The following is a 25080-nucleotide window of genomic DNA, read 5'->3' as shown; positions in this document are numbered from 1 at the left end:
CTGCAGTCACCATTTGCAGTGATTTTGGAGCCCCCAAAAATGAAGTCTGACACTGTTTCCACTGTTTCCCCGTCTATTTCCTATGAAGTGATGGGACCGGATGCCATGATCTTCGTTTTCTGCATGTTGAGCTTTAAGCCAACTTTTTCACTCTCCTCTTTCACTTTCATCAAGAGGCTTTTTAGTTCCTCTTCATTTTCTGCCTTGAGGGTGGTGTCATCTGCATATCTGAGGTTATTGATATTTCTCCCAGCAACCTTGATTCCAGCTTGTGCTTCTTCCAGCCCAGCGTCATCTCACACGCTAGTAAAGTAATACTCAAAATTTTCCAAGCCAGGCTTCAGCAATACATGAACCATGAACTTCCAGATGTTCACGCTGGTTTTAGAAAAGGCAGAGGAACCAGAGATCAAATTGCCAACATCCGCTGGATCATCAAAAAAGCAAGAGAGTTCCAGAGAAACATCTATTTCTGCTTTATTGACTATGCCAAAGCCTTTGACTGTGTGGATCACAATAAACTGTGGAAAATTCTGAAAGAGATGGGCATACCGGACCACCTGACCTGCCTCTTGAGAAATCTGTATGCAGGTCAGGAAGCAACAATTAGAACTGGTCATGGAACAACAGACTGGTTCCAAATAGGAAGAGTTTCTGTGATGATCAAATAAAAATAGGAATAAAATGCTCAGAACAGTGATTGCCTCATGCATGTGTGCATGCTAAGTTGCTGCAGTCATGTCTGACTCTTTGAGATCCCATGGACTGTAGCCCACCAGGCTCCTCTGTCCATGCAATTTCCCAGGCAAGAGTACTGGAGTGAGTTACCATGCTCTCCTCCAGGGGATTTTCCCCATTCAGGGATTGAACCTGTGTCTCCTGCATTGCAGGCAGATTCTCTATTGCTGAGCCACCAGGGACCCTGGATTGTCTCATAGTAAGCCTTTAAGTACTGTTGAAGATATTTTAACCTCCTTTGTGAAAAACAAACAAAAAAGCAAAAAACAAACAAACAAACAAAAAAAACCCACCCAAGACGTTATATTGCTTCTGGATTTGAATGGGTTGTAGTTTCCAATTCTGCAAGGAGAAAACCAGACCCAGTGGTTGGTTGGTTTGCCTGCTTATGGGTTTTGGTTTAGCAAGAGGTGCCACATAATTTATAGAGAAGATGGTAAATTAATACAAGGCTAAGGAATTCATTTCACAGCTTTAGTGAGAAAATTTAATTCTTATAAAACATATTTTATGTCCTAAGTGAACAAACACAATTTCCAATAACAAACACAATTTCTAATAACAAAAATAGTTTACCAATTTAAATGGTCAAATTATTGTAGTTATAGAAGCCTTATTTTAGGAAATAGAGGAAAAGAATTTCATAACTGAGCTTAGAAAGTTGGTATGGTTTAATTCTGTAAGACTTCAGTCTCCCTTTTTTTTGTTCATATGGCAGTGGTCATTGCCATGGACTCTGAAATACAAATAGTGGATAATTATCATCCTTCCCTTGATTTCATGGTTAGGAGGACACTTTGGATGGCATAGTTCTTATTATTGAGACTTTCATTTCTTTACCTGAAGTTACTCAAAGACATTCAAGTCCATGATTTCTTATTTTTTATCCCATTTAGAAAATGTGGACCCTACACTGCAAAGTCATTCAGTGTATGTCCAGATTTGAAATTCCATGAATATAGACATGTGGATTCAGAATTCCTGGGTGGGTATGTGCTTGCTGGATTATTGCACTCCTGAGGTGACATGGTAAGTGGTTTGATTTCATCTTGTGTGGCCATGTGATTTCATGATTGCAAGTGATTTTGAAGATCATTTATCCCATGAGTATCTAATGAGAGTCCATGAAAGGTCAGACACTATGCAAAGCACAGGATTAAACAAAGCATACAAGGCTCCTGGTCTCACGGAGCTTGCATTCTACTGCAGGAGACTGATGATATATGACATAAATAAACAAACAAGACTATTAAGATTGTGCTAAGTTCTGAGTAAAATGAACCATGGCAACAAGTAGCTGTGGAGACTGTTAGATCAAATTGTTGGAGAATTCTTACTGACTGAGATGATGACATTTGGGTTGTATCTGATCTTAGACACCTCTTTCCAGATCCTTTGTCAAAGAGCCTGTGGTATTCAGTAAAGATGGTGGGGTTCTTTCGTTTGTTTATTTCTAGTAAACTTTGCATTTTAGAAGAGTTTCAGAGTTATAGAAAAATCGAGAAAATAGTACAGAGTTTCCATATGCATCATACCAGTTTCTCCTATGGGTAACATCTTATAGTAGTATGGTGGATTTGTCATAACTAATGAGCCAATTTTGACACACTGTTGTTAACTAAAGGCCATACTTTATTCCTTAGTTTTTACCTTATGGCCTTTATTTCTCTTCTAGGATTCCATTCAGGAATCTACAGGATTCAGGAAACTACACTACATTTTTTTGTCCTATCTCCTTAGAGGTCCCTAGGCTTGAATGTTTCTCAGATTCTTGTTTGTTTGTTTTTGATAACCCTGACAATTTTGTGGAGTATTGGTCATGTATTTGGCCCTCAAATTAATATTTGTCTGATGATTTTTCTCACAATTGGATTGGACTTAGATGTGTCTAAGAGCAGACCACAGAGGTAAACTCATTCTCATTACATCATATCAAGGATATATACAAGCATCATGAGATATCAATGAATTATCACTGTGGATATAACATTGATCACCTGATTGAGTTTGTAATTGTCAGTTTTACTCACTGGAAAATTGCTCTCCCCTGCTCCTGTTTTTAGTACCTGTTTTTAGTGTGTTATTTGGAAGAAAGTCACACTTAAGGAATGGGGATTTATGTTTCAAGGGTGGAGCATGTAAGCAAACTATTTGGAATTCTGCATGGGAAACGTGTATTCTACATCACTTATTTATTCATTCAATTGTTTATACTGGTGTGAACTCACAGGTACATAATTTATATTGTGACTTATAATGCAGTTTTACCTTATTTATTTTGTTACTCAATTTTTTTTCAGCTTTGGCCGTTGAGGAATCTTTCAGTTAGTTCTTTGTATCCTTTTGATATATTGCCATCATTGTAGTTTTCTTTTTTTGAGCACTTCCTTACTTTCTGACACTGTAAGAAGTTCCGGGTTCATCTTGTAAGTTTTGTGGTACAGTCTTAAAATGAACCTTTTCTCTGAGGAGACCTTGTTCCTTTTTACTGGAGAACTAAATTAGAAACCAAGATCTGCATGCTTATTGCTGCTGGGGTGTTGTTGCTTCTAGTTCCCAAGTTGAGAGTGCAAGGAAATATACGTATGTGTGTGCTCAGTCGTTTCAGTCGTGGCTGACTCTTTAAGACCCTGTGGACTGTAGCCCACCAAGATCCTCCAGGAAAAAATACTGGAGTGGGTTGCCATGCCCTCCTCTAGGGGATCTTCCATATCCAGGGATTGAGCCTGAGACTTCTGTGTCTCCTGCATTGTAGGCAGATTCTTTACCCACTGAGCCACTTGGGAAGGCCACGAGTATATAATAACACATAAATAAATATACAAAATTTATAAATATTTCTATATGTAGCTAACTCTATGTATATTAACCTAAACATGAGTTCATACTGATGTCACTAACTCCAATCCATTATCACGTTATTTCCTCAAGCTTCATCCCCTTGCTGATCTGAAAACTCCAACAATTAGAAACCTGCATCCCTGCATCCACCATCCATTGAGTTAATTGTTCAGTTTCAGTAAACACACACAGTTATTCCTGAATCCTTAACCTGTGTCCCCATGGGAAACAGATTCATAAATGAGAATATGATGCTAATATAAAATTTTTTTCTTATTACTATAAATCTGTTTCTTTACAGTAGTTTGCTGTTCTGGTTTTGTTTTCTTGGTCAGGGAATTTTTCTTTCAATTTTTTTTTAATGTGGATTATTTTAAAAGCATTTATTGAATATTGCCTCTGTTTTGTTTTGTTTTGGCCCCAAGGAATGCAGACTCTTAGCTCCCTGACTAGGGGTTGAACCCATACCCCTTGCTTTGGGAGGCAAAATTTTAACCACTGGAATGCCAGGGAAGTTTCCCTTTTTCTAATTTTAGATGGCAAACTTTATTTACAACTTTATGCTGCTTAGATAGATAGCAAGAAAATGAAGGAGGGTTCTTTGTCATCCAATCTATTTAATAAATGTGTGGATAGAAAACAGACCGTAAGTATTTTGTAGATGTGAAATAGAACATGAGAAAGGGTATGAATAAGCTGTTCTTTTTATGAAAGGAGTGAGGGGAGAAGGCAGAGGAGTCTAGAGCCAAGAATATAGAAAGCTTAGTTGGTAAGAACAGTGGAGATAGAAGATAACCCATTAGCTGGCAATAGAGGAGCATTTGGGGCTTCCCTGGTGGCTAAGATGGTAAAGAGTCTGCCTGCAATGCAAGAGACCGGGGTTCGGTCCTGGGTTGGGAAGATCCCTTGGACAAGGAAATGGCAAACCACTCCAGTGTTCTTGCTTGGAAAGTCCAGTGGATGGAGGAGCAGCCTGGTGGGTTACAGTTCAAGGGGTCAGAAAGCATCAGACATGACTGAGTGACTAACACTTTCACTTTTTCAGAGGAGGATTTTGGAAGAAAGGGAAATGAAACAGTTTCCTTACATAGCGTGAGTATATACAGATACACTCCAATATTTTCTTCTAAATATTTTGCATTTCATAATTAATGCTTCATTTTACATATATTTGTGGTATTATAAAAATAATCCTGCTTTTTCACGTGGTTAACCAAATATCTGAGTACATGTTATGAAGAGTCCATCTTTTCCTTGTTGATCTGTGTTGCTTCCCCGTTCATTCATGCACTTCTTTCTTTATTTGTATGGGTCTCGATTCTGAATTCTTTCTTCCATTGGTCTATTTCTACATCTTTATGTGATTCTGCATTGTCTTAAAAATTACAGCTTTATGATAATTTAATATCTCATTAGATACATTTTTCTGGCTTGTTTTTTTCCCAAAATTTTCAGGATAATTATGTCACGATTATTCTTGCTCATAGTTGGTCAACTTCCATGAAAAACCATATTGTGGTTGTGAACGGCATTGAATTTATAGACTAACCTAAATAATATTGAGTCAATGCATTTAGGAGCTAAGTCCATTTGGGTTGCTACAATAAAAGTACCATAGACTAGGTGGGCTCATAAACAACAAAAATTTATTTCTCACAGTTCTGGTGGTTGGGAAGTTCAAGATCAAGGAGCCAGGAGATTTGGGATCTGGTGAGAGATTTCTGATTTTCAAAAACAGCCATCTTCTTGCTGTATCCTCACAAGGGTGAGGGGAATCTCTGGACTGTCTTTTAGTTCAGTTCAGTCGGCCTGCTACTGCTGCTGCTAAGTCGCTTCAGTCGTGTCCAACTCTGTGCGACCCCACAAGAACACTGGAGTGGGTTGCCATTTCCTTCTCCAATGCATGAAAGTGAAAAGTGAAAGTGAAGTCGTGCAGTCGGGTCCAACTCTTTGTGACCCCATGGACTGCAGCCTACCAGGCTCCTCCATCCATGAGATTTTCCAGGCAAGAGTACTGGAGTGGGGGTTCAGTCGGTCAGTCGTGTCCAACTCTTCGTGACCCATGAATCACAGCACACCAGGCCTCCCTGTCCATCACCAACTGCCGGAGTTTACCCAAACTCATGTGCATCGAGTCCGTGATGCCATCCAGCCATCTCATCCTCTGTCATCCCCTTCTCCTGCTGCACCCAATCCCTCCCAGCATCAGGGTCTTTTCCAATGAGTCAACTCTTCACATGAGGTGGCCAAAGTATTAGAGTTTCAGCTTCAGCATCAGTCCTTCCAAGGGATACCAGGACTGATCTCCTTTAGGATGGACTGGTTGGATCTCCTTGCAGTCCAAGGGACTCTCAAGAGTCTTCTCCAACACCACAGTTCAAAAGCATCATTTCTTCCGTTCTCAGCTTTCTTCACAGTCCAACTCTCACATCCATACATGACCACTGGAAATTGGCAAAGTAATGTCTCTGGTTTTTAATATGCTTTCTAGGTTGGTTATAACTTTCCTTCCAAGGAGTAAGCGTCTTTTAATTTCATGGCTTCAATCACCATCCACAGTGATTTTAGAGCTCCCAAAATAAAGTCTGACACTGTTTCCCCTGTTTCCCCATCTATTTCCTATGAAGTGATGGGACCAGATGCCATGATCTTAGTTTTCTGAAGTTGAGCTTTAAACCAACTTTTTCACTCTCCTCTTTCACTTTCATCAAGAGGCTTTTTAGTTCCTCTTCATTTTCTGCCATAAGGGTGGTGTCATCTGCATATCTCAGGTTATTGATATTTCTCCAGGCAATCTTGATTCCAGCTTGTGCTTCTTCCAGCCCAGTGTTTCTCATGATGTACTCTGCATATAAGTTAAATATGCAGGATGACAATATATAGCCTTGACGTACTCCTTTTCCTATTTGGAACCAGTATGGTGTTCCATGTCCAGTTCTAACTGTTCCTTCCTGACCTGCATACAGGTTTCTCAAGAGGCAGGTCAGGTGGTCTGGTATTCCATCTCTTTCAGAGTTTTCCACAGTTTATTGTGATCCACACAGTCAAAGGTTTTGGCATAGTAATAGTAAATAAAGCAGAAATAGATGTTTTTCTGGAAATTTTTTGCTTTTTTGATGATCCAAGGGATGTTGGCAATTTGATCTCTGGTTCCTCTGCCTTTTCTAAAATCAGCTTGAACATCTGGGACTGTCTTTTAAGAGGGTGGTAATCTCATTCATGAGGGCTCCACCCTCATGGCCTGATCTTGTCCCCAAAGCCTCATCTCCTAATACTATCACTTCAGGGATTAGGTTTCAATACATGAATCTGGGGAGGAGCACAGACATTTAGTTGACAGCATTCTTCTCTTGATCCTCCCACATTTATGTCCTTTTTGTTTAAAATGCATGTATTCCATTACAATAGTCTGAAAAGTATTAACCCGTTCCAGTGTTAATGTCATTTCTAGGCCCAAAGTCTCATCTAAATATCATCTAAATTAGATATGAATGAGAATCAAGATACAGTTCCTCCTGAGACAAATTGCTCTCTAGCTGTAGCTCTGTGAAACTGAACAAATTTTTTGCTTCCAAAATGCAATACTGGAACAGGCATAGGATAAACGTTTCCATTCCAAAAGGGAGAAATATGAAAGAAGAAAGGACAGGTCCTGAGCAAGTCCAAAACCCAACAGGGCAAACATCATTAAATCCTAGGGCTCCAGGATAACCCTTAGCCTAATGCTCTGCCTTTCAGCCCCCCTGGCACAAGGGAGTTCACGTTTTTGATGCCCTTGAGCAGAAGTCCTGCTTTCTGAAACACTGGGGCAAGGATCTTGCCTCCGGATCCAATGGGGCTCCCATCCTGCCTTTGCAGCTTGGCAGGCCCAGGTTGGAGCCCCGAAGCTCTCTGCCTACAGCTTTGTGCAGCCCTGTCCCCGCCACTCTGGGAACTTTCTGCCTGGGTCCCTTTCTGCCTCTGGATGTTGGTCTTGTTTGAAATCTAGGTGGAGGTATCCATGGCCCCAGTGCCTAGGCACCTGGTGGAGGCAATGCACAGGGAAGCCACCAAAGTTTGCTGCCTGTGTTCCCTGCAGAGTGACTACTAAGGCTTGTGCAGGACTGAGTTCTGCCAGAGCCCTATCTGGGGCAGCTGAGAAGCCTGGCAGTGGAGTGCAAGGAGCGCAGCTCAGCCCATGATGGGAGATGGTGCTGGGCAGTGGCTCCAAGGTCCTGCGGGTACCAGGGCCCCTGCTGTGAAACTGCTCTAGTCTCAGGTCTTGCTCTCTGGGACTGTGATGGGAAGGGCAGTCTGGATGGTCTCTGAACTGCCTTACAGGTCATCCTTTCATTGTCTTGGAAAAGAGCTCCTGCATTCTGTTGAGATGGCTGATCATCTGACTAATCACCTCATCATTTCACCTCTTGGCTACACTCTTAATATTCTTTCCTGAGCAAGCTTTCTTATTCTTTCTCATATTAATAGGCTGAGAATCTTCCAAATCTTTAAGTTGTGCTTTCCCTTTTAATTAACAATCTGTTTTTAAATCATTTTTTTTTCACATTTTACCATAAGCAGCCAGTAGCCAAGCCACACCTTGAACACTTTGCTTAGAAACATGTGTGCATGCACACACTCAGTCGTGTCCAACTCTTTGTGACCCCATGGACTATAGCCCACCCAGCTCCTCTGTCCATGGAATTTTCTAGGCAAGTATATTGGAGTAGGTTGCCATTTCCTCCTGCAGGGGATCTTCCCCACCCAGGAATCAAACCCATTCTTCTTGTGCTTTACGGCATTGGCAGGGGGGTTCTTTACTACTGCATCACCTGGGAAGCTCTGCTTAGAATTAGTTTCAGTTTAATGTAAAGTTTCATTACTAGCAAGTTCTACCTGCCAGAAATACTAGAACATAAACATAATTCAGCCAAGTTCTTTGCCATGTTGTACCAAGGATGACTTTCTTCCATTGTCCAAAATGTGTTTCTCATTTCTATCTGTGATCTCACCAGAATGGTTTTTACCAACAATCTTCTTACCAGCATTCTGTTCAAGATCTCTTAAGTGAAGTCACTCAGTCGTGTCTGACTCTTTGCAACCCCATGGGCTGTAGCCTACCAGGCTTCTCAGTCCATGGGAATTTCCAGGCAAGAGTACTGGAGTGGGGTGCCATTTCCTTCTCCAGGGGATCTTCCCGACCCAGGGTTTGAACCTGGGTCTCCCACAATGTAGGCAGACGCGTTACCCTCTGAGCCACCAGGGAAGCCCCAGGATCCCTCAGGTATTCTCTAAGAAGACTGAGTTTCTCTAAAGGTTTCTCTTTTCTTTCTGAGCTCTCATGAGGATCACTCTTAACAGTTCATTGTAATGTAGACTGATTTTTTTTTTTTTTTAGCATAAACCTCAGAACTCCTCCAGCCTCTATGCATTACCCAGTTCCAAGGCTGCTCCCTCATTTTTTAGGTATTTTTTTCAATAGTAGCCCACCCCCAGGACCAATTTCTGTCTTAGTCCATATGGGCTGCTATAATATAAATACTATAGACTGGGTGACTTATGAACAAAAGAATTTTTTTCTCACACTTCTGGAGGTGTAGAAGTTCAAGATCAAAGAGCCAGCAGATTTGGTGTCTGGTGAGAGCCCCTAACTGGTTTTTACAGACCACTATCTTCATGCTGCATCCTCACATGGTGGAAGGGGAGAGGGAACTCTCTGGGATCTCTTAGAAGGGCATTAATCCTGCTCATGCGATCTCTACCCTCATGACTTAATCACCTCCCCAAAATCTTCCATTCAAATTCCATCACACTGGAGAGTAGGTTACAATATGTGAGTTTGGGGAGGAAACATTCAGTCTATAGCAGTTACATATAGAATTCTTTGTGTTCACTCAGTATGATGTCACCCAGCAATTTTACTCCTGGGCATACACCCATAGAAAACCATAATTCAGAAAGACACATGCACCCCAGTGTTCATAGCAGCACTGTTTACAATAGCCAAGACACGTGGAAGCAACCTAGATGTCCATCGACAGATGAATGGATGAAGGATATGTGGTAGATACATGTAATGGAATATTACTGAGCCATAAAAAGGAACAAAACTGGGTCATTTGTAGAGATGTAGATGGACCTAAAGACAGTCCCACAGAGTAAAGTAAGTCGGAAAGAGAAAAACAAGAATCTAGAAAAATGGTATAGATGATCTTATTTGCCAAGCAGAAATAGAGACACAGACATAGAGAACAAATGTATGGGCACCAAGCAGGGGAAAATGGGGTGTAGGATTGATATATGCACACTATTAATACTATATATAAAATAGGTAACTAGTGAGAACCTACTGTATAGCACAGGGAACTCTACCCAATGCTCTGTGTGGTGACCTAAATTGGAAGGAAATCCAAGAAAGAAGAGATTTATGTATACATACAGTTGATTCACTTTGCTGCACAGCAGAAAGCAACACAACACTGTAAAGCAACTGTAGTGCAATAGGGAAAACATTATCAAAGAGGAGGAAACCAAGGCATTATATTGCTGCACTGGCGTTATATTGGAAAGATCATTTTAAAAGATCATTGGCAAATACCAAGAATTATGACTGGGGCAATGTTTTTCTGGAATTCTCTTGCTTTTTCTACAATTCAGCGGAGGTTGGCAATTTGATCTCTGGTTCCTCTGCCTTTTCTAAATCCAGCTTGAACATCTGGAAGTTCTCGGTTCACATACTGTTGAAGCCTGGCTTGGAGAATTTTGATCATTGCTTCGCTAGCATGTGAGATGAGTGCAATTTGCGATAGTTTGAACATTTTTTTCCTTTATGTCTTTATTCCTCAAATAGTTATTTTAAAAGATGTATAGCACATATTTTCCAGCTTTTAGCATTGCTTTATATCAGCTGGTCATAGTGTTAAAAATGGAAGTTTTTTACATTTGCTCTTTCTCCTTAAAAATGGACAAGGAAAAAAAGTTTATGTGAAGACCAAAACCTACCATGTAACATTATAAAACAATTTGGAAATTGTGGCAACAAAAAGAACCATTGCAGCATTTTTGAACTTCTGTAAAAATGACCCATTTTCCAACAACTCTTTACACATCAACATATGTTGTTCAAATATTTGATATGATTCAGCCATTTCATTTTTACTTTGTGAAGCACATATTGCAAATAGTCTAATCATATACAGTCATTTGTGCAAGTAATTTTCTCAAACAATAAAATAGTACATAGACGTGTAAGAAAGCATGGCTGTTTAAATATTTGAATAACACTCAGATAATGTAGTTCAATCAAATAGAAGCGATTTCCCCCTTTTCCCTATTATTTGATGCCGATTCATATAGTCAAACACTGTTTGTAAAGTTATCTTTTGAGCATCACACATTTAAATCACATCAATTTAACAGGTAACCCCAAGCAATACCATTATTGAATGTAGGAAATGGACCCGATTCTGGTCTGTGCTAAGGGACCCTTCTCCCTCTAGCTCTTTAGAGATCTTGCCTTGAAATTTTCTAAGTGCCCCTAACCTTCAGCCGTCAGGGTGGCATTACCTTCTAGGCAAGGTACCATGAGCCCATACTCTTTCCAAGTGGGACATTCAATTCGCCACCCATCTGTGGGGTCAACCAGATGCCTGGAGGAGCCCTGTAACTCATGCAGCCACTTATGTGTCACTTCCTGGAAGATGGTCTGGGCAGCCCATCATTCTTGCTACAGTCACCTAATTTTATTCTTGGGAAACTGGACCCCCAGAAAGATACTGACACATGAAATTCCTTGTCAGTCCAATGGTTAGGACTCTGTGCTTTCACTGCAGGCAGTACAGGTTCAGTATCTGTTTGGAGAACTAATATCCTGAAAGCTGCTCAGCACAGCCAAAAAAAAAAAAAAAAAAAAGATGCTGGCACAGTGATTTGGGGTGACTCAAAAAATATTTTCTCATGTATCCTAGAGGGGACTCCACCCCAAAGATGTGTTATGAAAACATGTCCTCTCCTATTCCATCTCTGTGGTCTGTTTCACTGAGAGTAAATTCCAGTGGACCACTTTAGCCTTGTCACTTATCCTTTACAGGAAAGTGATTCCAGCAAGTTTCCTAAGGGTGGAAAAACCTTAGAGGAAGCACAATAACCTTTCCATCTTCTCCTTAGGAAGTCAAGTTTACAGTTATTTCCAGAGGACTTAAATGGGCCTCACTTTCCTGGCGTGCATGCTCAGTCGCTTAGTTGTATCTGACTGTTTGTGATAACATGGACCCACCAGGCTCTGCTGTCCATGGAATTTTCCAGGCAAGAATACTGGAGTGGGTTGCCATTTCCTTCTCCAGGGGATCTTCCTGACCCAGGGATCGAACCCACATCTCTTATGTTTCCTTCATTGGCAAGCAGATTCTTTACCACTAATGCCACCTGGGAAGCCCACTTTCCTGGGAGGAGGGTTAATGCCATCCTCCATGCCCACAGTTGCTATGAGAGTCCTGAGAGATGGAGCCTGGCTCCTGGATCTTACTGATGGCTCCTGGGTTCTAAGACCAAGACCTAGAATCCCAATGCAATCAGTTGCTGAGGCCCAAGCAGTGTGATGAAAAATGGTGGTAAAAGCTTTATATAAATCTACACTTTTTTTCTTTTTTTGTAGCTCAAATGCCAAAATATGGCAAGAGAGAGGCCATTTTCACTGATTTCTGGCCCATTCAGAAATACTGGAAATCTCTGGAGAAGCAGTGGTAGGGAAATTTACAGCTCAGCTTTGCTGACCCAGTAAATTTAGATGAGAATCAAAATGTATTATTGGTTCGTGGGCTTTTTCTTTCTTTGCAGGGGAGCAGACAAGTTATGAAAGAGGCTCTGAAAACTCATCCAAATATGTCCATGATGATGTGTTAACGTTCTGGGAGAAAAGGCTTTTGGGAAAAAAACAGTCTTCTCATTTTCAAAACTTTTTGTTTGCTTTTCCTGGATTACTCCTGCCTGAGACTAAAAAACAAGTAGAAAAACAGTGATTTAAGCACAATAGTGGTAGATATAAATCAATTCTCGTCCAGTTTTTCTGTATTATGAGTGATATCTTTGGAGATATTAATTCACTATTCACAACACTGTATAAATAGAGAATGATGATAGAACCATGCATTTAATTATTTACTTCCTGACTGAGACATAGAGAAGTGTCTTCAATGGTATTATTACAAAGTCAGACATCAGGTGGTTGAGCAAATATCAGAGAACAGAATACAGGTGATCTGGGGGTCTATTATCTCATGTCCTCTGAAACAGGAGGTCTGGAGGAGGATTCAAGGGATTCAGGAAGCCCATCCTCTACATTTCAAAAGGCTTAAATAAGGAGTTGAACTCAGGTACTTCCCTGGTGGTCTGGTGGTTAAGACTTCGCCTTCCAATGCAGGGGATGTGGGTTCCCACATGCCTTGATGCCAAAAAACCAAAACATAAACAATACTGTAACAAATTCAATAAAGACTTTAAAAATGGTCTGCATGCAAAAAAAAAAGAAAGAAAAATCTTTAAAAAGGTAAAGAAAAAAAGTTGGATTCAGATTCACAGGCTCCTCCTGCTCACCCCATTCTGTACTCTACACAGTAGACTTGGAAGAAAGTCACAGGGATTCTGAGAACTCGACCAGCTGCCTGGGGGACATGGGGGCTAATTTCTCCTGAAGCAAATTGCCAAAATCTTATTAGTGCAGAGAGAAATTTGAAGGGTAAACTGTAAAAGGAACAGAGTGGAGGAGGGGGAAAGAGGGGAAGAAAAAATGGGATGGGAGGGATCTATTGATTCTCTAATGGGAGTTAATTTGAATTTTTTGGCACAGTGCTACTGCATCAATTTAACGGGCTGAACTGAAAGCAACAGAGACAATACCAAAAGATGTGGACCACAAAGGGAACATCCCTCCATTTCATCTGGGTGCATGCTCAGTCGCATTCCACTCTTTGTGACCTCATGGACTATAGCCCATTGGGCTCCTCTGTCCATGGGACTTCCCAGGCATGAAGACTGGAGTGGGTTTCTGTTTCCTTCTCTAGGGAATCTTCCCAACCCCAGGATCCAACCTGTGTCTCCTGCGTTGGCAGGTGGATTCTTTACCACTGAGCCACCTGGGAAGCCCCATTTCAGCTGAAGTTCAGCCAGTTAGTAGACAATGTCTGCAAACTGTGTTCCTCATTTTGAGCCTGAAGCTTTTTCATGTTGGAATAAAAAACAAGCACATATGCAAGTAATAATAATACAGCCTTATGAAACTAATTCAGAATTAGTTTGGAATGTGGGAGACCCGGATTCAATCCCTGGGTTGAGAAGATCCCCTGGAGAAGGAAATGGCAACCCACTCCAGTACTCTTGCCTGGAGAATCCCATGGAGGGAGAAGCCTGGTAGGCTACAGTCCATGGGGTCGCAAAGAATCGGACACGACTGAGCGACTTCACTTTTATGAAACTAATTCAACACCTGTATTTATTATTTGCATATGTACTGGGTGGATTAAACAGAAATTTGTCATCTCATAGTTCTGGAGGCCGGAAGTCTAAGATCCAGGTGTCATCAGGGTTGGTTCCTCCTGAAGGCTGGATGAAGAACCTGTCCCGGGTTTCTCTGCTCACTTCTGGTGGTTTGCTGGCATTCCTTGGTTTATAGATACGCCTCCCTAGTTCTTCCTTCAACTTGGCACGTCTTTCTCCTTGTGTGCAAGTCTGTCTTTATGTCCAAATTTCTCCCTTTGTAAGAATGCAATCTTAATGGAAGAGGGCTCACCCTAATGACCTCATGTTAATTTAATCAACTGCCAAGACTGTATTTCCAAATAAGGTCTCATTCACTGGTACTGACATAATTTTGGCACATGAATTTTTTGAGAGATGCACTTTTACCCATAACAGGCATGGATATAATAATGAATTTTAATATAGCCAAATTTAAAAAGGGAGAGAAGAAAATAAAGTAAAAGGTATTACATTTCAATTTAAGAAACTAAATTCTAGTGTAGCTCCTGTGTCGTAATTAAAGAAGGTCATAGTCATATTGAAACTATCTTATTTGTGGTATTTGGGACAACATATGTGAGTGGTTTTGAGGATAATACCTATAAAGAGAGCCCCAGGCAGAAAGGTGTTAATAGATATTGTGGGACATAATTTTACGACTGAAATATCTCTTGCCACAGAAAGCATCATGACACAGCTTTTTCTAGGAATAAGTGATGACTTTCTAATATTAAGCCATTTGTGTTCTTTTTCTACTTTCATAAAATCAAGTTTGGTTCTGCCTCTTCCTTCACCACACCTTCCTGATCTTATCTTTAAATGCTTTACACCTGAGGTTTTTGTCTGATCCAGAAATGGGCACCTGTGTGTGTGTGTGTATGTGTGTGTGTGTGTGTGTTAGTCGTTCAGCCATGTCTGACTCTTTGTGACCCCAAGGACTGTAGCCCACCAGCCCTCTGGTGGCCTCTGCCCATAGAATGGCCTCTGCCCATAGAATTCTCCAGGCAAGAATACTGGAGTGGGTTGCCATTCCCTTCTCCAGGGGATCTTCCCCACCCAGGGATCAAACCCAGGTCTCCCACATTGCAGGCCGTATTTTTACCATCTGAGCCACCAGCAAAGCCCAGAAATGGGCATATTCCCTATAAAACGTTTTAGTCGGGAACAGAGAATAAACATTTTTTATTGAGCATAATTTGGTTAGGAAACAGGTGAGTATACTTCCTGAGTGATGCAAAATTACAAATAGCTCTGTGATCTTGAAAATTATCCTTTGATTTCACCCATATTTATCACATATTGAATATCTTAGGAAATGAATCACCATCACATGATTAAAATAACCTCTGTATTTTAATTCTCAGGGCTCCTATGGGAATAAAATCAAGCTTCTCTGTATGTAAAAAGGAATTGAAGAAGGGATGCAAAATCTTACCGAAAGAATAATAAAAATGCTTTTAGAGCCCTACAATGCTAGCAGTATTCTATGACTGGAGAGACTTGGTAAAAATTGATAAATTGATGCTGGGGGATTAGTGGATTTAACATAAAGAAAACACACACACACACACTCTTCCTGATGTTGTAAGTACCCTACATACAAACCATCAAGTTGCAAACTTTCAAAGATGGGAATGGTGCATTCTCATGTCCAATCGTGTAAGTTAGGTCTTGTGTCTGGCATTCATTGTCACGTGAGTGCATGCTCTCCTAGTGGCTGTCCTTTTGTGTACTTTACTGTACTGTATAGAGGGCAGTAGAGAATGTCTTTATTTCAAGACCAGGATGTCTGAAAGCAAGAGTAGAAGCAGCGGTGATGTAGCTGGTACTTAATGTACTTTTCAGGGTACTGTACTGTAAGATTAAACATTTTTTGTTACTTAGCATGTGTGTGTGAGTGTGTGTGTGTATGTTTTAATGTATTATTTGTGTAAAAAGTATTATAAATATACTACAGTACAGTGCTCTATAGCTGCCCTGGAGAAGGAAACGGCAACCCACTCCAGTATTCTTGCCTGGAGAATCCCATGATGGAAGAGCCTGGCAGGCCACAGTCCATAGGGTCTCAGAGAGTCGGACAAGGCTGAAGCAACTTAGGATTCACGCACACACTATGTAGCTGATCGTGGTAATTGGGGACCTAGGCTAACTTTTTTGGACTTCTAAATGAATAGGATTTATGAACACACCCTTGGGATGGAACTATTCCTAAATAGGGGACTTCCTGCTCCAGGATTCTAAGCCTGGATGACTTTGTTGGACTTATAAACAAATTGGACTTATGAATACACTCTCAGGATGGAACTCATTCCTATGTAGGGGAATTACTGCTCCAGGATTCTAAGCCTGGATGACTTTGTTGGACTTATAAACAAATTCGACTTATGAATGCACTTTCAGGATGGAACTCATTCCTAAGTAAGGGACTTATTGCTCCAGGATTCTAAGCCTGGATGACCCCATTTTCCCCATAGTGTATCTACTCAAAAACGAATGGGTTGATCATTGAGATCTGTCAGTTACTATCTCAACTCATATGGAGGAAAATCACACAGAGAATCGTCCTGCTGGGTTGATTCTAGACTCTCACTATGTCACCGTGTTCCACTCGTGTCACAACAAAGGTTCACAGAAAGTTAGAGAAGGTAGAGATCACTTGGTTCTCCCCTCTGTAGATAAGGACGCAGGTGAAATGACTTGCCCAAGATTATTTGTGCTTCCTGGAACATCCTGATCTAGAATCTCCTGGAGTCCCTTCAAATGTTCTTTTCACCACATCACAGTTGGCTCAGGAACTTTCAGGCCTGTGTTTAGAAGAATTCCTTCATTTCCATTCCAGGTGCTTTAAATTTATATTTAGAGCTAGTTGTACTGTTTCAAGGATGAGAGGATATTATAGGGCACCCCTGGATTCTTTCAGTTGTGTGTGTTTGCGAGCTTGGAGGGAAAGGGAGAACTAGAGCTCATCAGTGAAGTACATTGTCAATCACTTAGCTACAAAAATAAATAAGAATCTTCAGAGAGAACGTCTGTTTATAATATGTGCTTATATGATCTGACAGTCTCACTTTCCAAAATTGAATTAATAAATCATTCACAGTACTGGCTGGAATAGTTAATACACTTTCCTTGCCCCAGCAGAGAGGAAAATGGCCCTGCTTTCCTTAGCTTTATGACACATTAAGCCTAAATAGAATTAATGATTGAGCTCTTGAATCATATTTACTGTGGAGGGCCCCACATGAAGGCCAGTGAGCTACAGAAATATGCAGGAAACTTCTTATATTATTAAAAACAGCTTTTTTATTATTGGCTCTGGAAACTTTGTTCAGCTGTTATTACTTGATAACATAAACCATGTGCACACACACGAGTGTGTGTAGGAATTTTCCAAGGTTTTAAGTATATTAAACTATTAGGATTGGGATTTGGGGATTATCATGTACCCACTGCTATATTTAAGATAGATAACCAACCAGGATCAACTGCAAAACCATTTATAAGGAAAACATACCCATGTTTTATTACTAGTATTTGGTATTATCATACTATTTATTTTTTAATTTAATTTTTATTGGAGTATAGTTGATTTACAATCTTGTGTGAGTTTCAGGTGCAAAGCAAAGTGAATCAGTTATACTAAGACATATATCCCCTCTTTTTAAGATTCCTTTCCCATATGGGTCACTACAGGGTATTGAGTAGTTTCCTGTGCTATATAGTAGGTTCTTATTAGTTTTGTATTTTTATATAGTAGTGTGTATATGTCAATCCCAGTCTCCCAATTTATCCTCCCATCCCATCATGCTATTTAATCTGTCTTGAATTTTCTGAATCTCTTTATACCCTGTGGGGAGAGACAAAGAGGGTTAGAGATGGAAGGACAGAGGGAGGGAAAGAGAGAGGGAAACAGAGGGATATATAGAGAGATACAGAGAAATACAGAGATTGAACAGAAATGCAATTCTTGATGGCCTTCAAGGGGCAATTTAATGGGAAGAAGAAATCTTCATCTGAAAACTCAGTTCTTAAACAATTCCTGATGATTTCTAGTCACTGGGACATTCTGAAGTAGGTGTGGAAGACAGCAATAACAATTAGATATTTTAAAGGGTGGAGATAAACACACTGAATTCTTCCCTCCTCTTGCTAGAGCAGTTAATTATTGAAATCTTAAGTGTATTATATCTAATGAATAATTAAAGCATAATTTTAATGAAATATGCTTTAGGATTTTGAAGTGAGAGAAAAACATGGTATTTTACTGCAACAACATCAGGACATGTCTTTCTTCCCTTTGGCAAGTATTCTACTCAAGAAAATGATGTTTTTTATGGTCAGAATATATTTTCTTCTGTCTTACAATTCTAGAATAAGGAGGGTAGATTAAAAAGTTATTTCCTCCATTCTTCTGGCTTTAGACTAAACCACTTCTAAAATCATCCCAAGTATATTTTTAAAGGAGCTCCATGGATTTACTTGTTTTATGTTTCCTTTAAATGACACATGTTACTTGCGCAGATATCATGCATATTATGTATTTTAAGTTAGAGAGCTACGTTTCTAGTAAAAATAAATGAACCTTTTGTCTAAAACAAGACTCTGTACCAATATATGCGGGAGAGAGGTGGGCATTCCCCTCAATCATAGGGTTTTTCAGAAATGTTAAGGTTTTATTTTATTTTTATATTTTTTCATTGATATCTTGTTAATTATCAAAAATATTATTGAAAGAAGGAAATAGATAGGCAGGTAAAATAAAATGTTTATCATTATCAAGTGATGACTAACTAAAGGTACCGTCTTTGAAAAATAGCACACAGAGAAAAGGAAAAGAAGAAATGGCCTCTTTGAGACCAAATTTTCATTTCTCTCACTAGACATAAGGGTGGTATCATATTATTTACCTTTTTTATATGAAAAATTCTTCTACTTCCTTCTGAATATTAATTTCTACAATCCAGACATGCAGAGGATATGGCAGGAAATTTGGGGAAATATTTATAACCCCTGAGATAGGTTACTTGAGTAAATAGTCATACAGCCTTGTCCAAGATAGAAGGCTGGCTAAACTAGGAAAATGCTGTAATCCTGAGAAGCCAGAAACTAGAAGTCCAAAGGTCTATGTGTGCATTAAAAGTTTTGGCAACTCAGCAAGTGTAAGTAGAATCAATGAATAACATCTCAAGGCACCAAACTTAACAGGAACACTAACCCGCTTCTTTTAGAGCTCTTCTTAGATACTACCTTTTTATTTAGAAAGGAGAAGAAACAGAAGTTGAACTTTTGGTTGGTGAAACAAATGGACAAGCAAAACACTTTTGTCTTCTTTTTACATCCGAAATAGTTGCTTAATATCCTAGATTAACTGCATTTTTGTAGCCAGAGGCACATAAGGAATGAACCCAACCTTCAGTCCATCATCCAGATTTTGCCCAGTGCTGTAAATGTCTTTGCTGAGTTAATTAATCCCTTAGAGATTTCTCTTCAAATCAGATTTGTGTCCTTGGTTTCTGAGAAGCTGAAGAGCTGGCAACATGCAAAGCTTTTGCTGTCCTCAATTTATAACTTGAGAACAATGATAGATGGCAAATTAATCAATTTAGGACATAATAATCAGGTTGAAGTATGAGAAGAAAAAAAGACACAGGACTGTGATTTATTAGTTTTTAAGTTTTCACCACCTGGATCTCAAGATAGTAATTGAATTTGTTTTCTGATCTAAGAAGCCCCAAATTCTTGGATTTCAAATCCTTGCCAACCACTACGTTGACTGAGATGGTTGAAATCTGTTTATGAGCTGGATAGGAGAGTGACAGAGCTGGTGCAGTGGGAAGCAGATGAAAAGAAGTGAGTGAAAGAGAGAAAAGAGGAAAGTTGCCTTTTCTTCTTAAGACTGAAGAACATACTGACACCATTTCTAAAAATAGAGTAGTTTATCAATTGCATACAAGACATCTATTTATGTAAAAGTAAATAATACAAATGTGCAAAAGAGAAGTTAAGTTGGCAGAGTGCTCAAGATATGTCACTAATAATACAGGCAAAAATATTGGGTATGCATCGATCAGGATTCCCCAGGGAAACATTACTAATGAGAGAAAGAGAGAAACTGACTTATTTAAAGTGTTGGCTCACACTACTGTAGGGGCTCACATATCTGAGATCTCTGGGGCAGGTTAGCAGGCTCTAGATCCAGGGAAGAGTTGTTATTGTAGCTTTAGTACTGCAAACTACTGATTTAAATTGTTGTTGCTGTTTAGTCGTTAAGTTGTTTCTGATTATTTTGCAATCCCATGGACTGCAACCCACTAAGCTCCTCTAACCATAGCAATCTCCAGGCAAGAATACTGGAGAAGGTTGCCATTTCCTCCTGAAGGGTATCTTTCTGACCCAGGGATCAAATCCATGTCTTCTGTGTTTCCTGTATTGGCAGGGGTGGATTTTTTTTTTTTTTTTTTTTACCACTGAGCTACCAGAGAAGCCCAATTTAAATGTTGAAAGTGAAAGTCACTCAGTTGTGTCTGACTCTGTGACCGCATGGACTGTAGCCTGCCAGGCTCCTCTGTCCATGGAATTCTCCAGATGAGAATACTGGAGTGGGTTGTCATTCCTCTCTCCAGGGGATTTTCCCAACCCAGGGATCGAACCCAGGTATCTCCCATTGCAGGTGGATTCTTTACATCTGAGCCACCAGAGAAGCTCACCAGGGATGTTAATCACATCTAAAAAATACTCTCACAGCAGCATCTAAACTACTGTTTGACTGGCTACCATAATCTAGTCAAGTTGACACATGAAGTTGAAAAGCCTTTTTCTTTTTTCTCTTCCACTCCTTTTCTTCATCAGCCTCCCACCGCATGAGTGCCACAACTCTCCCATTCAGCTCATAAACAAATGCCAACCATCTCACTCAAAGTCGTGGTTGGCAAGGGTTTGTAATCCAAGAATTTGGGGCTTCTTTGATTGGAAAACAAATTCAAAAACTATCTTGAGATCTAGGTGGTAGGAAAACTTAAAAACTAATAAGTCACAGTTCTATGACATTTTTTTCCTTCTCATACTTGATTTATTATGCCCTAAATTGATTAATGGGCTTCCCTGGTGGCTCAGTGATAAAAAATCTTCCTGTTAATTCAGGAGACATGGGTTCGATCCCTGGATCAGGAAGATCCCCTGGAGGAGGAAACGGCAACCCACTCCAGTGTTCTTCCCTGGGAAATCCCAGAGGAGCCTGGCAGGCTATGGTCCAGGGGTTGCAAGAGTTGGACACTACTTAGTGACTAAACAATGACAACAAATTGATTATTATTGAAGGGTAATAACATTAAGCTATTACTTACTTGCCTAAAGAACATGCTGTAAATTGCTAATTTCAGTAACTTGAGTCAAAGTGTACTGAAGGCAAGTGATTTGGTATTTATCCTTGATCTGCCTGGCAAGCAGACTAAGATGTTGCTGATACTTTTTCTTGAAAAATCAGACAGATCTTGGTAATGGAAAATGAGGTAGGAACCAAAGGAAGAAAAACAGTATATCAGTGCTGACATGGAAGTTTCCATAGGACATGAAGGTGAAGAAATTCTGCTAATAGTTGAGAACGTGTTCAATGCATCTTAAGCTCACAGAACAAGCATCAGCATAAAGTTACTTTTGAAAATATTTAATGTATAGATGGCAATCAAGGTCGTGTGAATGACCAGAGGGAGGCCTAGAATAATAAAGATGTGTTCTGAGAGAACAAGAGGAAGTAGAGGAAGATGATTTAGCACAACATACCAAGGAGGAATAGTGATGAATAAGAATGAAAATGAGATACAGAGAATGAGAACCAGGATAAAGTGGTGTTATGGAGGTCAAGGCAGTAGAAAACTTCAAGATGAGAGGAGTGTTCAATAATATCAAACATCAAAAGGAAGTTATAAAAAGACCATGTTTGAAAACATTCCATTGGGTTTGAAAATCAGCTGCGAACAAGTGCCTTTTGCTGGTGTAGCTTAAATAATGATTTAAGTCATGTCCTTTTAAAAATTGGAATATAGAGAGGCAGTCCTAAGATGGCGGAGGAATAGGATGGGGAGACCACTTTCTCCCACACAAATTCATCAAAAAAACATTTGAATGCTGAGTAAATTCCACAAAACAACTTCTTAATGCTGGCAGAGGATGTCAGGCACCCAGAAAAGCAGCCCATTGTCTTCAAAAGGAGATGTTTTATCATCGGTGCTGTATGGATGGAGAAGTCTTGAGGCTACTGTAAGAATAAGACTGAAAACCAGAGGCAGGAGGTTTAAGTCCAAATCCTGAGAACACCAGAGAACTCCTGACTCCAGGAAACATTAATCGATAGGAGCTCATCAAACTCCTCCACACCTACACTGAAACCAAGCACCACCCAAGGGCCAACAAGTTCCAGAGCAAGACATACCACGCAAATTCTCCAGCAACACAGGAAAATAGCCCTGAGCTTCAATATACAGGCTGCCCAAAGTCACTCCAAACCCATTGACATCTCATAACTCAACTGGACACTTCATTGCACTCCAGAGAGAAGAAATCCAGCTCCACCCACCAGAACACCGATGCAAGCTTCCCTAACCAGGAAAACTTGACAAGCCACCCATCCAACCCCACCCGCAGAGAGGAACTCCACAATAAAGAGGAACCACCAACTGCCAGAATACAGAAAGGCCACCCCAAACACAGCAATATAAACAAGATGAAGAGACAGAGGAATACCCAGCAGGTAAAGGAACAGGATAAACGCCCACCAAACCAAACAAAAGAGAAACAGATAGGGAATCTACCTGATAAAGAATTCCAAATAATGATAGTGAAATTAATCCAAAATCTTGAAAACAAAATGGAGTTACAGATAAATAGCCTGGATACAAGGATTGAGAAGATGCAAGAAAGGTTTAACAAGGACCTAGAAGAAATAAAAAAGAGTCAATATATAATGAATAATGCAATACATGAGATAAAAAACTCTCTGGAGGGAACCAACAGTAGAATAACGGAGGCAGAAGATAGGATAAGTGAATTAGAAGATAGAATAAATGAATCAGAGAGGAAAAAAGAAAAACAAATTAAAAGAAATGAGGACAATCTCAGAGACCTCTGGGACAACGTTAAATGCCCCAACATTTGAATCATAGGACTCCCAGAAGAAGAAGACAAAAAGAAAGACCATGAGAAAAATATTTGAGATAATAGTTGAAAACTTCCCTAAAATGGGGAAGGAAATAATCACCCAAGTCCAAGAAACCAAGAGAGTCCCAAACAGGATAAACCCAAGGTGAAACACCCCAAGGTACATATTAATCAAATTAACAAAGATTAAACACAAAGAACAAATATTAAAAGCAGCAAGGGAAAAACAACAAATAACACACAAGGGGATTCCCATAAGGATAACAGCTGATCTTTCAATAGAAACTCTTCAAGCCAGGAGGGAATGGCAGGACATACTTAAAATGATGAAAGAAAATAACTTACATCCCAGATTACTGTACCCAGCAAGGATCTCATTCAAATATGAAGGAGAAATCAAAAGCTTTACAGACAAGCAAAAGCTGAGAGAATTCAGTACCACCAAACCAGCTCTCCAACAAATGCTAAAGGATCTTCTCTAGACAGGAAACACAGAAAGGGTGTATAAACTCGAACCCAAAACAATAAAGTAAATGACAATGGGATCATACTTATCAATAATTACCTTAAATTTAAATGGGTTGAATGCCCCAACCAAAAGACAAAGACTGGCTGAATGGATATAAAAACAAGACCCCTATATATGTTGTCTACAAGAGACCCACCTCGAAACAAGGGACACATACAGACTGAAAGTGAAGGGCTGGAAAAAGGTATTCCATGCAAATAGAGACCAAAAGAAAGCAGGAGTAGTAATACTCATATCAGATAAAATAGACTTTAAAACAAAGGCTGTGAAAAGAGACAAAGAAGGACACTGCATAATGATCAAAGGATCAATCCAAGAAGAAGATATAACAATTATAAATATATATGCACCCAACATAGGAGCACCTCAATATGTAAGACAAATGTTAACAAGTATGAAAGCAGAAATTAACAATAACACAATAATAATGGGAGACTTTAATACCCTACTCACACCTATGGATAGATCAACTAAACAGGAAATTAACAAGGAAACACAAACTTTAAATGATACAATAGACCAGTTAGACCTAATTGATATCTATAGAACATTTCACCCCCAAACAATGAATTTCACCTTTTTCTCAAGTGCACATGGAATATATTCCAGGACAGATAACATCTTGGGCCATAAATCTAGCCTTCATAAATTCAAAAAAATTAAAATCATTCCAAGCATCTTTTCTGACCACAATGCAGTAAGATTAGATCTCAATTACAGGAGAAAAACTATTAAAAATTCCACATATGAAGGCTGAACAACACAGTGCTGAATAACCAACAAATCACAGTAGAAATCAGAAAAGAAATCAAAATATGCATAGAAACAAATGAAAATGAAAATGCTACAACCCAAAACCCGTGGGACACTGTAAAAGCAGTGCTAAGGGGAAGGTTCATAGCAATACAAGCATACCTCAAGAAACAAGAAAAAAGTCAAATAAATAACCCAAGTCTACACCTAAAGCAACTAGAAAAGGAAGAAATGAAGAACCCCGGGGTTAGTAGAAGGAAAGAAATCTTAAAAATTAGGGCAGAAATAAATGCAAAAGAAACAAAAGAGACCATAGCAAAAATCAACAAAGCCAAAAGCTGGTTCTTCAAGAGGATAAATAAAATTGACAAACCATTAGCCAGACTCATCAAGAAACAAAGGGAGAAAAATCAAATCAATAAAATCAGAAATGAAAACGGAGAGATCACAACAGACAACACAGAAATACAAAGGATCATAAGAGACTATCAGCAATTATATGCCAATAAAATGGACAACGTGGAAGAAATGGACAAGTTCTTAGAAAAGTACAACTTTCCAAAACTGAACCAGGA

This window comes from Bison bison, unplaced genomic scaffold (genome assembly GCF_000754665.1).
Source record: "Bison bison bison isolate TAMUID 2011002044 unplaced genomic scaffold, Bison_UMD1.0 scf7180017864105, whole genome shotgun sequence".
NCBI classification, from domain to species: Eukaryota; Metazoa; Chordata; class Mammalia; order Artiodactyla; family Bovidae; genus Bison; species Bison bison.
The sequence above is the reverse complement of the archived record's forward strand: the minus strand, read 5'-3'. Positions refer to the sequence as shown.